Source organism: Lithobates pipiens, unplaced genomic scaffold (assembly GCF_037356315.1).
Source record: "Lithobates pipiens isolate NorthernLeopardFrog02 unplaced genomic scaffold, aLitPip1_a1.2 Scaffold_18, whole genome shotgun sequence".
Lineage (NCBI taxonomy): Eukaryota > Metazoa > Chordata > Amphibia > Anura > Ranidae > Lithobates > Lithobates pipiens.
This window is the reverse complement of record NW_027507758.1, coordinates 370,939,086-370,954,913: the sequence shown is the minus strand read 5'-3', so window position 1 is coordinate 370,954,913 and position 15,828 is coordinate 370,939,086.

Genomic DNA, 15,828 nt, shown 5'->3' with positions numbered 1-15,828 from the left:
CGCCTGAAAGAAGCAGCAACTGCAATCCCAATGTGAAAGTCCGAGTGCTTTCACACTGAGGTGCTGCGCTGGCTGGGCGTCAAAAAAGGTCCTGCAAGTAGCTTCTTTGCAGCGCTTTTGGAGCGTTGAATACACCATTAAAATTAATGGGAAGCGCCTGCAAAACGCCTGAAAAGTGCCTAAAAAGTGCTTTTGGCAGCAGCGCTTTGTGGGCGCTTTTAACCCTTTATTTGGTCACTAGCAGGGGTTAAAAGCGCCCCAATAGCGCTTGAAAAACGCTGGCAAAGCGCTGCTAGTTTAAGCTGTGCTTCCGAGCGTTCTCCGGCGCTGACATTGTGAAAGGGCTCTTAAAGCACTTGGGCTTTCACATTGAGACTTCTTTCAAGCGCTTTACAGGTGCCTTTTTAATGCTAAAGCGCCTGAAAAACGCCTGAAAAACGCCCCAGTGTGAAAGGGTTTAGTGTTTAAAGTCATTTACATTCTTGGAATCTGTAGAAGAACATCTATCAAATATTTACATCCACCATTACTATTCTTGTAGAGATCCTCCTTGTTTTCTTGCCCAGTGACTGTGGTCAGGGAATCGGAAGTGAGGAAACATCACCCCAAAGTTGACATAGACAGCTATAAAAATCTGACCGAGATTCTAAGCTTCCCTGTTTAAAAAAAAAATTTAAAAAATGGCTAGAGTTACATTTTAAATGCACGTGTTAAAAATAGGATGAAAATAAAACATACAGTAAATTGAAAAAGTATTCTCACCCCTTGAAATTTTCTATATTTTGTCATGTTACAAACAAAAACTTAAATGTATTTTATTGGGCACATAATTGTGAAGTAGAAGGAAAAATGATAAATGTTTTTCATTTTTTTTACAAATGAATATGTGAAAAGTGTGACGTGCATTTGTATTCAGCCCTCTGAGTCAATACTTTGTAGAACCACCTTTCGCTGCAATTACAGCTAAAAGTCTTTTTGGGTTATGTCTCTACCTGCTTTGCATATCTAGAGAGTGACATTTTTGCCCATTCTTCATTGCAAAATAGCTCAAGATCTGTCAGATTGGATGGAGAGTGTCTGTGAACAGGGGCGGACTGGCCATTGGGGCACTCGGGCACTGCCCAAGGGCCCCATGCCACTAGGGGGCCCCATCAGGGTTGCCAGGCTCAATAAAACCAGGGACAGTATGTAAAAATCTGTGTTTTTTAAAAAAAATCCCAAGATTATAGCTGCCCTGCCTCTTCAGTGTGTGTATGTGTATACTGTATGTGTGTGTGTATACTGTGTGGCCCCAAAATCTCCTATTGCCCGGGGGCCCCATAATCTCCTATTGCCCGGGGGCCCCATGAGTTGTCAGTCCGCCCCTGTCTGTGAACAGCAATTTTCAAGTCTTGCCACAGATTCTCAATTGGATTTAGGTCTGGACTTTGACTGGGCCATTCTAACAGATGAATATGCTTTGATCTAAACCATTCCATTGTAGCTCTGGCGGTATGTTTAGGGTTGTTTTCCTGCTGGAAGGTGAACCTCCACCCCAGTCTCAAGTCATTTGCAGACTCCAACAGGTTTTCTTCTAAAATTGCCCTGTATTTGGTTCCATCCACCTTCCCATCAACTCTGACCAGCTTCCCTGTCTCTGCTGAAGAAAAGTATCCCCACAACATGATTCTGCCACCACAATATCTAAGGAAGGTGATGTGTAGTGTTAGTTTTCCACCACACAGCTTTTTTCTTTTAGGCCAAAAAGTTCAATTTCGGTTTCATCTGACCAGGGCACCTTCTTCCACATGTTTGCTGTGTCCCCCACATGGTTTCTCGCAAACTGCAAACAGGATTTCTTATGGCTTTCTTTCAACAATGGCTTTCTTTTTGCCACACTTCCATAAAGGCAAGATTTGTGGAGTACACGACTAATAGTTGCCTTGTGGACAGATTCTCAAACCTGAGCTGTGGAACTCTGTAGCTCCTCCAGAGTTACCATGGGCCTCTTGGCTGCTTCTTTTATAAAATGTTGTCCTTGTTTAGGTGGACGGCCATGTCTTGGTGGGTTTTCAGTTGTGCCATACTCTTTCCATTTTCAGATGATGGATTGAACAGTGCTCCGTGAGATGTTCAAAGCTTGGGATATTTTTTTATAACCTAACCCTGCATTAAACTTCTCCACAACTTTATCCCCTGTTTGGTGTGTTCCTTGGCCTCCACGATGCTGTTTGTTCACTAAGGTTCTCTAACAAACCTCTGGGGGCTTCACAGAACAGCTGTATTTATACTGAGATTAAATCACATGCAGGTGGACTCCAGTGACGGCTGGTGAAGTTTTTGGATGGGGAGGCACCAGACCCCACCCATCATGACCACGCCCATCATTTTTGGCCCCTCCCACTCCTCATAAACCAAGCCCCTTATGTAATCCACCTAATCCGTCCCCTGTATTCCACTTCCTTCCACCCATAGTGTCATAGTGAGTTATCTGTACACAACAATAGGGTTGGGCAGCTTTAGTAACAGAACTTCACACTGAGATTTTGGGACATAGCACAGGACTAAAACCTCAAGGGACAAGGGAATTTAAACTGGGATAGTTTGCAAGTATGAGGCAGCTGCTTGGGGACACACAACAATGCCAGGGCCCAGGGCAGCTGCCCCTTTTGCCCGGTCTTAAAGATGTCCCTGCCCTGGGTTTATGTATCTGACCGAGCAGTGATATTATCAGTCTTAAACGTTATATACAGCAAATGCCTTCTGAACCACTTAAGGACCAGCCTTGTTTTATAATTTAGGTGTTTACATCTTTAAAACTGTTTTTTTTGTTATAAAATTACTTAGAAACCCCCAAACATTATATATTGGTTTTTTTTCTAACACCCTAGAGCAGTGATGGCGAACCTTGGCACCCCAGATGTTTTGGAACTACATTTCCCATGATTCTCATGCACTCTGCAGTGTAGTGGAGCATCATGGGAAATGTAGTTCCAAAACATCTGGAGTGCCAAGGTTCGCCATCACTGCCCTAGAGAATAAAATTGCGGTCATTGCAATACTTATTTTCATACTGTATTTGTATTATTGTCATACTGTATTTGTATTTTAAATAAAAAAATAAGATAACAGTAAAGTTACCCCAATTTTTAGATATATTCCGAAAGATAATGTTATGCCGAGTAAATTGATACCCAACATGTCACGCTTCTAAATTGCGCCCGCTCATGGAATGGCGTCAAACTTTTACCCTCAAAAATCTCCATAGGCAACGTTTAAAAAATTCTACAGGTTGCATATTTTAAGTTATAGAGGAGGTCTAGGGCTAGAATTATTGAGCTCAGTCTAACGATCGTGGCGATACCTCACATGTGTGGTTTGACTGCCGTTTTCATATGCAGGCGGCCGGGCGCAGTACTCACGTATGCGTTCGCTTATGCACGCGAGATCGTCGGGACTAGGTGCTTTAAAAAACATTTTTTTTCACAGTTTAAAAAAAAAATGGTTTCACTTTTATTCCTATTACAAGGAATGTAAACATTCCTTGTAATAGAAAAAAGCATGACAGGTCCTCTTAAATATGAGATCTGGGTCAAAAAGTCCTCAGATCTCATATTTACACTAAAATACAAAAAAGGTTTATAAAATGTCTTTGCCAGCAAATGAACAATAACTGTGAGTAACAAGCAACAGAGCAGACCATTACTTTGCACTTGCTGAATAAGAATACCGCATGGCATGATGTGATCCTCCTGCAAGAAGCATGAAATTATTTGTTTCTTTTACAAATTGCTTATTGCTCTCTAATATAATAATTCCTGCACAAGTGCACAGCACACAGAGAGTGATCTAGTAAGTAAAGGCTTAGGTCAGGTGCATTTGGTAATTAATTATTATTTAATTACTTAATTATTTCATTTTTTTTGTCAGTCAGAGAGAATTATGCCACTCACCGTCTTGAAGCTCCGCTCGGGCTGAGGAACGGAGCTGCCGACCTCACTTCCCGGTTTCGTGAAGCAGCCGAAAGCCGGAAGTGACCTGCCTGTCTCTGAATGACAATGCTCCCGCCCGTAGAATCACAGTGATTTTACGGGTGGAAGCTAGTCGGCGTTCTACAGTGCGCCGCAAGTCAGGTTTTTAACCCGCAAATGAAGTGCCATGGATGCAATCTTGTGATTGCATCGACGTGGCGCCACAGTACACTATGTTAAATTGTTAAATTACATTTTTTTTTTTAAATGTCTTAAAGGGCCCGTTTTTTTTTATTAATTTTTTTTTAACTTTTTTTTTTTTTGTTAGACTGAGGGGGGGGGGGGGCGGCGCCCGGGCGCCCCCTATGGACGGGCTGCCACTGGTGGACTCTATTTACTTTAGATGACTTATGAAGGCAGTTGGTTTCACTAGATCTTAGGGGTATCAGAGTAAAGAGGGCTGAATACAAATGAACGCCACACTTTTAACCACTTCAGGACCGCCGTATTGCCATTGTACGTCAGCACAATGGCACAGGCAGGCAGAATCACGTACATCTACGTGATTGCCTTCCAGCGGGTGGGGGGTCCCATCGGACCCCCTCCCGCTGGATACGGCGGTCCGATTCGGTCCAGGAGCGCTCCGTGAAGAGGGGATGGCCGTTCGTTTTCGGCCACCCCCTCTGGATCGCTCCTGGCCAATGAGAAGCTTCCTCCCCTGTGTATTGTTTACACAGGAAGGAGGAAGTGATGTCATTCTCCTCGGGGCGGTCTTTTTGACCGGACTACGAGGAGAAGAGTAAAAGTAAGTCTGCACGAACACTACACTGACATGTAGGTACACACAGGCACACAAACCCCCCCCGATCCCCCCCCCGATCCCCCCCCGCCCCCCCTCCCCCCCCAGTCACAGTGTCACTGATTGCATTGATCATTTCTTTACTGATCAATGCATTCAGTGTCAGTTGTGACAGTAAAAACTGTCAGGACAGTTAGTGTTAGGTCCAGGGTAGCCCCCTATCACCCCCCAATAAAGATTTAACCCCCTGATTGCCCCTAGAGTTAACCCTTTCACCCCCTTTTGCCAGTGTCACTAAGCGATCATTTTTCTGATCGCTGCATGTGTCGCTAGTGTCGCTAGGTAGCTAGTTATTTTTTTAGGTTCACCGCCAGGTTTTTATATCGCTAGGTACCCCGATATACTACCCAATAATGTTTTTAACCCCCTGATTGCCGCTAGTTAACCCTTTCACCCCCTTTTGCCAGTGTCACTAAGCGATCGTTTTTCTGATCGCTGCATTAGTGTCGCTACAGTCGCTAGGTAGCTAGTTATTTTTTTAGGTTCACCGCCAGGTTTTTATAGCGCTAGGTACCCCGATATACTACCCAATAATGTTTTTAACCCCCTGATTGCCGCTAGTTAACCCTTTCACCCCCTTTTGCCAGTGTCACTAAGCGATCATTTTTCTGATCGCTGCATGTGTCGCTAGGTAGCTAGTTATTTTTTTAGGTTCACCGCCAGGTTTTTATATCGCTAGGTACCCCGATATACTACCCAATAATGTTTTTAACCCCCTGATTGCCGCTAGTTAACCCTTTCACCCCCTTTTGCCAGTGTCACTAAGCGATCGTTTTTCTGATCGCTGCATTAGTGTCGCTACAGTCGCTAGGTAGCTAGTTATTTTTTTAGGTTCACCGCCAGGTTTTTATAGCGCTAGGTACCCCGATATACTACCCAATAATGGTTTTAACCCCCTGATTTCCGCTAGTTAACCCTTTCACCCCCTTTTGCCAGTGTCACTAAGCGATAATTTTTCTGAACGCTGCATCAGTGTCGCTAGTGTCGCTAGGTAGCTAGTTAACTAGGCTCCCAAAAAGTCCCCCACATGTGGTATCCCCGTACTCGGGAGAAGCAGCAGAATTTATTTTGGGGTGTAATTTGACTTCTGCCCATAGCATGTGTGAGCAATATATCATTTAGTGACAACTTTGTGCAAAAAAAAAAAAAGTTTGTAATATTCCCGCAACTTTTGGCAAAATATAAAATATTCCATGGACTCAACATGCCTCTCAGTAAATAGCTTGGGGTGTCTACTTTCCAAAATGGGGTCATTTGGGGGGGTTTTGTGCTATTTTGGCATTTTATGGCCTTCGAAACTGTGATAGGTAGTGAGGAGTTAAATCAAAAATTTGCACCCTTAGAAATCCTGAAGGTGGTGATTGGTTTTCGGGGTGTCGTGCGCGACTAGACTCCCAAAAAGTCCCACACATGTGGTATCCCCGTACTCGGGAGAAGCAGCAGAATGTATTTTGGGGTGTCATTTCACATATAACCATGGCATGTGTGAGCAATATATCATTTAGTGACAACTTTTTGTAAAAAAAAATTTTTATTTTTTTTTTGTCATTATTCAATCCCTTAGGACAAAAAAAATAAATATTCAATGGGCTCAACATACCCATCAGCAATTTCCTTGGGGTGTCTACTTTCCAAAATGGGGTCATTTGGGGGGGATTTGTACTGCCCTGCCATTTTAGCACCTCAAGAAATGAGATCGGCAGTCATAAATTAAAAGCTGTGTAAATTCCAGAAAATGTACTCTAGTTTGTAGACGCTATAACTTTTGCGCAAACCAAAAAATATACGCTTATTGACATTTTTTTTACTAAAGACATGTGGCTGAATAAATTTTGCCCTCAATGTATGACTAAAATTTAGTTTATTCGATTTTTCTTATAACAAAAAGAAGAAAATATCTTTTTTTTTCAAAATTTTCGCTCTTTTTTCATTTATATCGCAAAAAAAAAAAACCGCAGAGGCAATCAAATACCATCAAAAGAAAGCTCTATTTGTGGGAAGAAAAGGACGCAAATTTCGTTTGGGTGCAATATTGCATGACCGCGCAATTACCAGTTAAAGCAGCGCAGTGCGAAATTGCAAAAAGACCTCTGGTCCTTAAGGTGTTTATTGGTCCGGAACTGAAGTGGTTAAGAAATGTTTTCGTAAAAAAATTTGCAAAACCATTTATCATTTTCCTTTCACTTCACAATTGGATGCCACTTTGTGTTGGTCTATCACATTAAATTCCAATACAATACATTTACATTTTTGCTGGTGGAATGTGGAAAATGTCAAGGGGTATGAATACTTTTTAAAGGCACTGTAGCACAACTTGGATATGTAATAAATTCAGCGATTATTTACTGTCACATCCATAATAAATGTTCTAAAAAATTAAGTATTTAAAACACCAGAGAAGGGGGTATCCAATATACCAACTTAAATATAAAACAGAACTACTTTTGTAACTAATTTATTTTGAACAACCAGAATAAAGAAATACAATAATCATAGCTTATTTATTTATATATAAAGAAGCAAATGAGTCTTTTTATTAAAGTGGAACTTCAATCATTTTTTCATCTTTCCATCTATTAAATCCTCTGGCCTTGTTGTTTTAACTTTGGATAGTAAAACATATTTTCTCTGCCAATAAGTACCTTATACAAAAAAGCATGAACTACGTGTATCATCACAGGGAGATACTGTGGATACACAACTAACAGTATGGCAACGTCCCGATATTGTTTGGAAGAAATTAGAGTAGGAACATGGACTTTATAGGCACATGTATCTATATTAGGTAAAATATTGAACGTTTTTAATAGGATAAAGTTAAAACCATTGTATACAAACACATTCAAAAACATATAATTGAGGGGCTTAGCCTCACCAGAGTAACTATCTTTTCATTTATGCATAATTATGTTTTATTGTGGATATTATGATGTATTCTTATAATACCTTCCTACATGTCTATTAGATACGCAAGCTGCTGAAGAAGCGCATCAACGCGCGTAACATGTAGAGCAGCTTTTCAGAGCAACCTCCGAACACGACTCAACCTCTCCACATATCCAAACAACCATTAGATTTCTACTATTCTACGTGCTTCAAATCTTTACGCTTTTTACGTGGGGTATATATATATTTGTCAGAAACCATGAAATCAGGCCAAGACAGAAGTACAGTTAAATCACACTTGTTAATAATAAAAGTAAAAAGAACAAACGTAGTCAAAACATAGCCAAAGTTCAGTAACTGGTACGTAACTGGTACGTATAGTCAATCAACCAGAAGTCAGGGATCAATGTAGTGCAACAGCAAGCAGGATCTAGAGCCAGAAGGGATGTCAGCAAAGCAAGTATTGAACAGGATCACAGAATGTTTCTGTTATTGTTAACCAAGGCAAAGGCAGAGCTCCTCTTAAGTAGGACTGACGAGCCTATATACATCAACAGCTGAGTAACTGTGGAGAGAGATGGGAGCTGGCAATTAGCTGACAGCTGAGTGGCCAGCTCAGAGAAGGAAGGGCTGAGCCCAGCCCTGACAGTGTTAGAGGTGTTATGAGAGTCCTTGAGGCCACTCAATTATATATTTTTTTAATGTGTTTGTATACAATGGTTTTAACTTTATCCTGTTAAAAATTCATTTTTTTTTCCTAATACATATGTGTGCCTATAAAGTCAATTTTCCTACTCTAATTTCTTCCAAATAACTTGTACATCCAACTGCCTGTTTCTTGTCTGGTAAAAAGCCTAGGCTTATGACATCAGCGCATTTCTCTCTCTAACTCTTGTGAGAGTTTGCCAGGAAGGGAGAAGGATGAGTCATAAAAGGGCCAACGAGAGCTGTAGAACTGGAGGTGTGCCTCTGTGTGTCTGTGTAAATCCAGGAAGTGAACAGGCAGCTGCTTCAGCTGCCCACAGTTAAAATGGCTGCAGCCAGACTTAGTGGAGGGGGATTTCTGCAGCATATTTGGTAAGTACAGAATCACAATATATATAAAATAATATGCAAAGTGGTTGGAGGGAAGTTTCAGAAAGCCAAAGATGTTTTTATTGCAAATTATGTGAGCAGCCTGCAGTTCGTCTTTAACCACTTCCCACCCGGCCAATGCATATATACGGCCGGGTGGGAGCCGTCTACTCCTGATAGGCCATTCAGGAACGTCCTTCAGAAGTAGCGGGATCGCGCGCGCGCGTGCCCGTGCAGCGGCGCGATCCCGATGTGCTCGTGTCACCCGGACACGGCACATCTCAGATCAGCAGGAGGGCTCTGTGATTGGCCCTCCTGATCACATGACGGTCGTGTCCAATCACGGCCATCATGTGATGTAAACAAACAGCCGGTTGCTAGGCAATCGGCTCTCCTCTCCTCACACGGAAGTCATCGCTGAGGAGAGGAGAGCAGATCGCTGCAGCCGGCTGATGATCAGTGAGTATGAGCTGTTTTTTACAGCTTTTTACTCACTGATCATCAGTGTAGTGTAAACACAATACACCACACAGTACAAACATACATGTCCCCAAATAATAAAAACACATGTCCCCAATAATAAAAACATATCCCCCACATATGTCCCAGTAAAATCACATGTCCCAATGATTATCTGCACACATATGTACGTGATCACCTGCACACATATGTACATGATCATTTGCGTACATATGTCCCTGATCACACAAACCAATTATTATACACTTAACGGAATTTTTTTTTACCAAAAACATGTAGCAGAATACATTTTGGCTTAAATTTATGACAAAAGTTGATTTTATTGGATTTCTTTTCAAATAGAAAAAAGAAAATATTGTTTTTTTTCCAAATTTCCGCTTTTTTTGCGCTTATATCGCAAAAAATAAAAAACGGAGTCGTGAATAAATAACACCAAAATAAAGCTGTATTAATGCGAACAAAATGATAACCATTTCATTTGGGTACAGTGTAGCACGACCGCGCAATTGTCATTGAAAGCGCTAGAGCGATGAAAGCTGAAAATTGGGCTGGGAAGGAAGGGGGTGAAAGTGCCCTGTATTGTAGTGGTTAAGGGTATTGTTATGTTTGTGTTCTTTATTTTGCTGATAACTTTCACTGCCCTTTTTTTCAAAGTCAGTAGTAATTACCAATTTCTCTGCCATTTCTGGTTTGGCAATTCAAGCAGTCGAGGAGGTATAGTTTATGTGAACAGAGAAAAGAACTGTGTGATGTTTGCACATGCAGCACACAGTTTACAGTTATCAAAGGAGCTCTAATAAAACCATACCATACACTGTAACAGCACAAGTTTTCTGTAGTTTAAAGACCACTGAGTTATGTTGTAATAGATGAGACACAAGAGAACCGCATATTACGTATTTCAGATTTTTATGAATATATAAAAATGACCTGTATAAATGCATCACATATTTTGTCTGTATCATCAAAATTGGATTCAGTAAAAACGTGCAAGCTTAACCCACAAGGTTTGTGTGCACTGATATTCAGTGATAAATTCATGTAAATCACACAGTATATGAGCATGTATAATTAGTATATTTAGACCAAGACCCCTACGGGCTTATTGGAGTTGTCATCATCGTATTCCTCTTTGCTCTCAACGCTATCCTCTTCCTTATTATTATCATCCTCATTTTTATCATCATCCACATCATTATTATCATCCTTTTTGTATCCTCTATACCAGCCTTTCTTAACCTTTTCAACACAGAAGAACCCTTGAAATAGTTCTCTGGTCTCGGGGAACCCCTGCTAAAAATTAGAAATCTACAACTCATGATACAATAGTGTGATGGTCAGTGGGAAGAATGGTCCTTACACTTGTGGCATTTGGGTAGAATTACCTCCTTACAGATAGCTAAAAAGATCAATGGTGTCAGTGGGAACTTAACTGAGAGGCAGAAATGGTCCAATGCTGAAGGAACCCCTAGCAACCTCCGGAGAAACCCTAGGGTTCCACAGAACCCTGTTTGAGAATCACTGCTCTATACTCTCAACATCATCCTTACCATCATTATACTCATTCCTATCATTATTTTCTGTATCATCATCCTCACCATCACTTTCCCCATTAGTTTTCATTATCATTGCCATCCCTGTCCTCATCATCCTTCCATTGTAATTACACTCTATACTGTCATCACCATTCTCACTATCATCATCCTTATTATAATCACAGTTTTTACTCTCCTTCCATAATCATCACCCTCATCACTTGTCTTTATCATCTTCATCTTCTTTACAGTCATCATCATCATCCTCACTATCACTTTTCTCACTTCCCCCATGTCTTCACCATCCATTATTATCATTCCCATCACTGTCAATGACAGTCTGCCATCATGTACTTATCCTCACCATCACTTTTTTACTCTCCTTCTATCATCTCCATTATCCTTCTTACTGTAATCCTCCTCCTCATGATCATCCTTCTTTCCTACTCTCTTCTAACACTTCTCTCCTTCTCTTCATTACTTTACATTGTCATCCCAATTCCCGGTCCTCAATCTTCCAATTCTTTCCCTCAGCCCCAGATAAACATGGAGCGATGTGATGCAGTAGTGCTCACCTTGTAGGGCCCAGGATGGGGGAAGGGCGGGAAAAATGGGTTACTAGGAGGTTCTACAGTTGGAAGTTCAGCAAGAGCATGAGGATGGCTCCCCACATCACTGATCTCCCAGGCCAGGTCACGATGCACCAATCCCTGCAGGCGGGCCAGGGTCAATAGGCTGTAAACTCACTCTCGAGGAATAGGGGGGCAGAATGCTGGCAGAAGGCAGTCATGTGTCCCCGGAAATCGCAGCCAGTGGTTCTCCTTTAGGTCATCAGTGACAGATAAGGAGGAGGAGTGGTGGCTCAAGCCCACCGGGTAAATGCCCAGTATGCCCTATGACCAGTCAGAGCCTGATGTAATAGTGCCCCATTATTGATGTCAGTTGGAGGAATAGTGTTCCAATGTTTATATCAGTGGAAAAAAAGTATGCCGCATCGTTGGTGTCAGTGGAAGGAATAGGGCATTACCGCGGTTGTCAGTGAGAGGAAAATGCAATTGAAGTGACGTTGTGTCGCGGCCATCTTGGTACACCCGCACTCATCCGCAGTAAGCCTACAGTGTGAAGTTACCAAGCGGAAATTGTTTTGCACCCATGGAAGTCTTGTATCTGTGACCTTATAAAGTGAAACACAGTATTTAGAAATCCGTCAGACTGTTTTGATGTTGAATTTTAAAATCAGCAGTCTTCTGTCAGATTATCAAACCTGTGAGATCAGCAGGCATGCCTATAATTTTAAAATTCAACTTCAAAACAGTTGCACAGACTTCCAAACACTGTATTTTACTGGTTAAACTAAGTGTGAAATGCAAGACTTCAGTGGGTGTAAAAAGATGTCCACTTGGCGACTTCAGACTGTAGGCTTACTGCAGATGAGTCTGGGTTTACCAAGATGGCCAAAACGCAACATATTCTGATGGGTAACGGCTTTCTGATAGGACATCGGCTGTTTGGCTTCTTTGTTGGAAGCACTGTTATTAGAAGATTCATTTTATGACAGATTTGCTTTAAAGTAGTATTATAGGCAAAACCTTTTTTTTTTGCCATCTCTGTCCCATAGGGGTGATTTGCCTTCACTTCCTGTCCCATGGTCAAAATAGGAAGTGCCCGGCAAATTAATGGAATCCCTTGATGCCACTAAATCACCAGAACATCTATCCCCATTGGAAGATGTCGCCTGTATTACTTTCCTGGGGACAATCCAAAATGTTGGTATTTTCTTTTATTTTCACTTTTGGTGATAATAGTGAACAGGACAAACAGAGAAGGCGAATCTCCCTAATGGGGGCACAGACAGTAATAAGACCTAATAGGTGTTCTAATTCCTCTCCATGCTATCCAAAACTGAAAAAAACATTAAAAATGTTTTGCCTTTAGTTAAACTTTGAAGCAGAGTTCCACCGTAGCCACTGTATGCACCTCAATTACCTTCTCCCCCCCAAAAAGATGCCAGGCGTGGCACCGGGGGGGGGGGGGGGGGCAGATAGGCAGAACTTCCACTTTTGGGTGGAACTCCGCTTTAAGGTGATGTACAATAGCAAAAAACAATAGCTTTGCATGTCATATTGGGGTTGATTTACTAAAGGCAAATATGCTGTGCACTGTAAGTGCACTTGCCCCAGAGCTTAAATGAGGTAAAGCTTCACTTTGCAAGAAAAAATACTCACATGCAAGGAAAAAAAAAAAAAAACATTTTTACACATTTGGTTGATAGAAACCAGCAGAAATTCCCCTCATTTCAGATCTTCCCCTCAGATCTAAAGAAACTGCATTTAAAGTGCACTTACAGTGTACAGTATATTTGCCTTTAGTAAATCAACCTCAGTTTCATATCTCCCAACTTTCTCTGCTGAGAAAGACGGGCATCTTTTAGCACGAAGTATGTAGACAAAAGACACATCGCCTGCTACATCTTCAGTTGCATGCACCATAAAAAATTAATACTAAAATATTATTGGCTAAACCAACGAGTACTTTTTTCACCACACCTTGCCATTATACTTGCCTTTAAGAAAAGCAAATGCAATATTATAGAGATTGAATGAAAAGCTTGGTGTGGTATAACACTTTTGGTAGTTAAATAGCATATTTTTTTAGAGGTATATGCATCAAACCAAAAAGACGGACAACTAAGAAGAAAAGAGGAATGGAGGAGATGACTGTGTGTAACAGCCCCATCAGCCTCCTTAATACTTACCTGAGCCCCATCTCTATCCAGCAATGTGCACAAGTGCCTCGGCCATCCAAAGTGCCCAGAGCAGCCACCTGTCCTGCCCACCCATGCCGAAGGGGGTAATTTCTTCATGCAATTAACATAAAGTGGTGGTAGGACACACCAGGATCAGTTTCAACCACAATAGCTGATCATAAGGAGTAGTTTGGAATGTGTAGGCTGAAGAATGATGAAACTGTGTAAAGACAAAAAGAACACAACACTAGTGATTAAGTATGAAAGTACTGAAGTAATCTATTGATGAAAATTGTACTCACAAAAGTTCCATAGAAAACATATGATCACCAGGGAAAACAGAAAATGCATACAGGAAAAAGGCAAGAATCTCAAGCTGCTAAGGTAAGAACACAGCAGCAATTGAACAATTAGATATAAAAAAACATTACTAGCAGAATAGGCCTCTGGGAGATGTCAATAAAGGTAAATTTGGCCACCTTTTCAAATTTGCTGGCTTATAATAGGTTAGGTTTAATAAGGTGCATGCACAAAGCACTCTTTGAGTGGGCAGGAGGAGAGGGGGAGCAAGCAGAGTGGCTGCACATGACTCTGCAGCTGCAGAAGCTGAAACCTGAAGATCCAGCACTGGGGAACCGGAAGTATATCCATAGCTGTACTCCTGGCACAGTAAAAATTGAAATAGTATAAAAGAGTTAAGTCCTCAAGGTGGCATACACCTTGTTGGACTTAACCTGTAGTAAGCCAGCACATTTTAAAAAGTGATTCAAATTCCAGGAGTTCAGCTTTAAGCCTGTTCATCAAAAAAACAAATCAATCAGTGCTGCTTACCGGAATTCTTGGATCTCAAATTATAGAGTTCCAAAGGGCACACACAGGGTGGATCACTCAGCCGAGGAAAGCACATCCACAGGCTCATCCAGTAATGGGATCCTCTCTCCTATAGCCGACTCTTCAATAGTGTGATATAGGAAGGAGGAGGGGCCGAACTTGCAATGGATGGCACCGCGGCACAGTCTCTGGAAGTGGGGAAGGGGGACCTGTCAAAAACAGCTGATCCCATGTAAATAAGCTTGCCAGTTATCAGCATTACTTTCCTCATGTGGAGGAACGGAGAGCCGGTAACTGTCATGTGTGACAGGGGACATCTACACTGATAATCAGGGCAATGATCATCAATGTCCTGATTATCAGTGCAGCCCATACAGAACCCATCAGTGCTGCCTATCAGTGCCCATCAGTGCTACCAATCAGTACCCATCTGTTTAGCCTATGAGTGCCGAATATCAGTGCAGCCTCATCAGTGCCGCCTCATCAGTGCTCATTACTGTAGCCTATCAGTGCACAGCAGTGAAGGAGAAAAAAAAATGATTTGAAACATTTTATAACAGAAACTAAGGAAAACATTTTTTTTTTCAAAAACCCAGTGGTGATTAAATATCACCAAAGAAAACTCTATTTGTGTGAAAAAATATATAAAAATTTCATGAGTAAAAGTACAGTGTTGCGAAACTGTGTGACAGCACTGAAAGCTGAAAATCGTTCTGGACAGGAAGGTAGTGAAGTGGTCAGTAGGCAAGTGATTAAACCCTACAGACCTTTTATAGTCTAATAGGAGGTGCTGCATTTTTTTTGATCCACTGAAATGAACACTGTTTGAGGGATTAATAGAATTCGTAAACCAAGTGTCACAAGAATAAAATGAATGTAAATAACATAAATTGCGACAAAGCATATACATAAGCATATCATTATAACCAAATAAATTATACAAAAAAAATCTAAAAACAATCTATGAACTAGTAGTATAATGATATATGTAATTAGGGCTGATTCTGTATGGCTATATCTTGGTAAATCATTAAAAAATATATACTAAAAAGGTGGTGGATTAGGGCTAGTTTTGTCAGGAAAATGCTAAAATAACACTATACGGCCACTAGATGGAGAAATATCGCTTATAACATACAAGACTAATAACTGCTGTCATATGTACCAGAGAACTTAGATTAGTTACAATTTTAACAAAAATTTATCAAAATATAGTAGAAACATAACTATGTGAAAATAAATAACCTATAGTTAAAAGCATGAAGAAAAACATGAATAAGATAATGTATAAGATATATAAAACGGAGGGATAGAAAAACAAATAAATTAATACATAAAAGAAGAGTATAAATTCCATTTGACAAATGCTATAAAATAAAAAATCTTTAAGAAAAATAATATGAATATCTCAAAAAGTAAATATTGCAGGGTTCCTATCCTCAGCTACCAGGGCCCTCCTGTGCAATT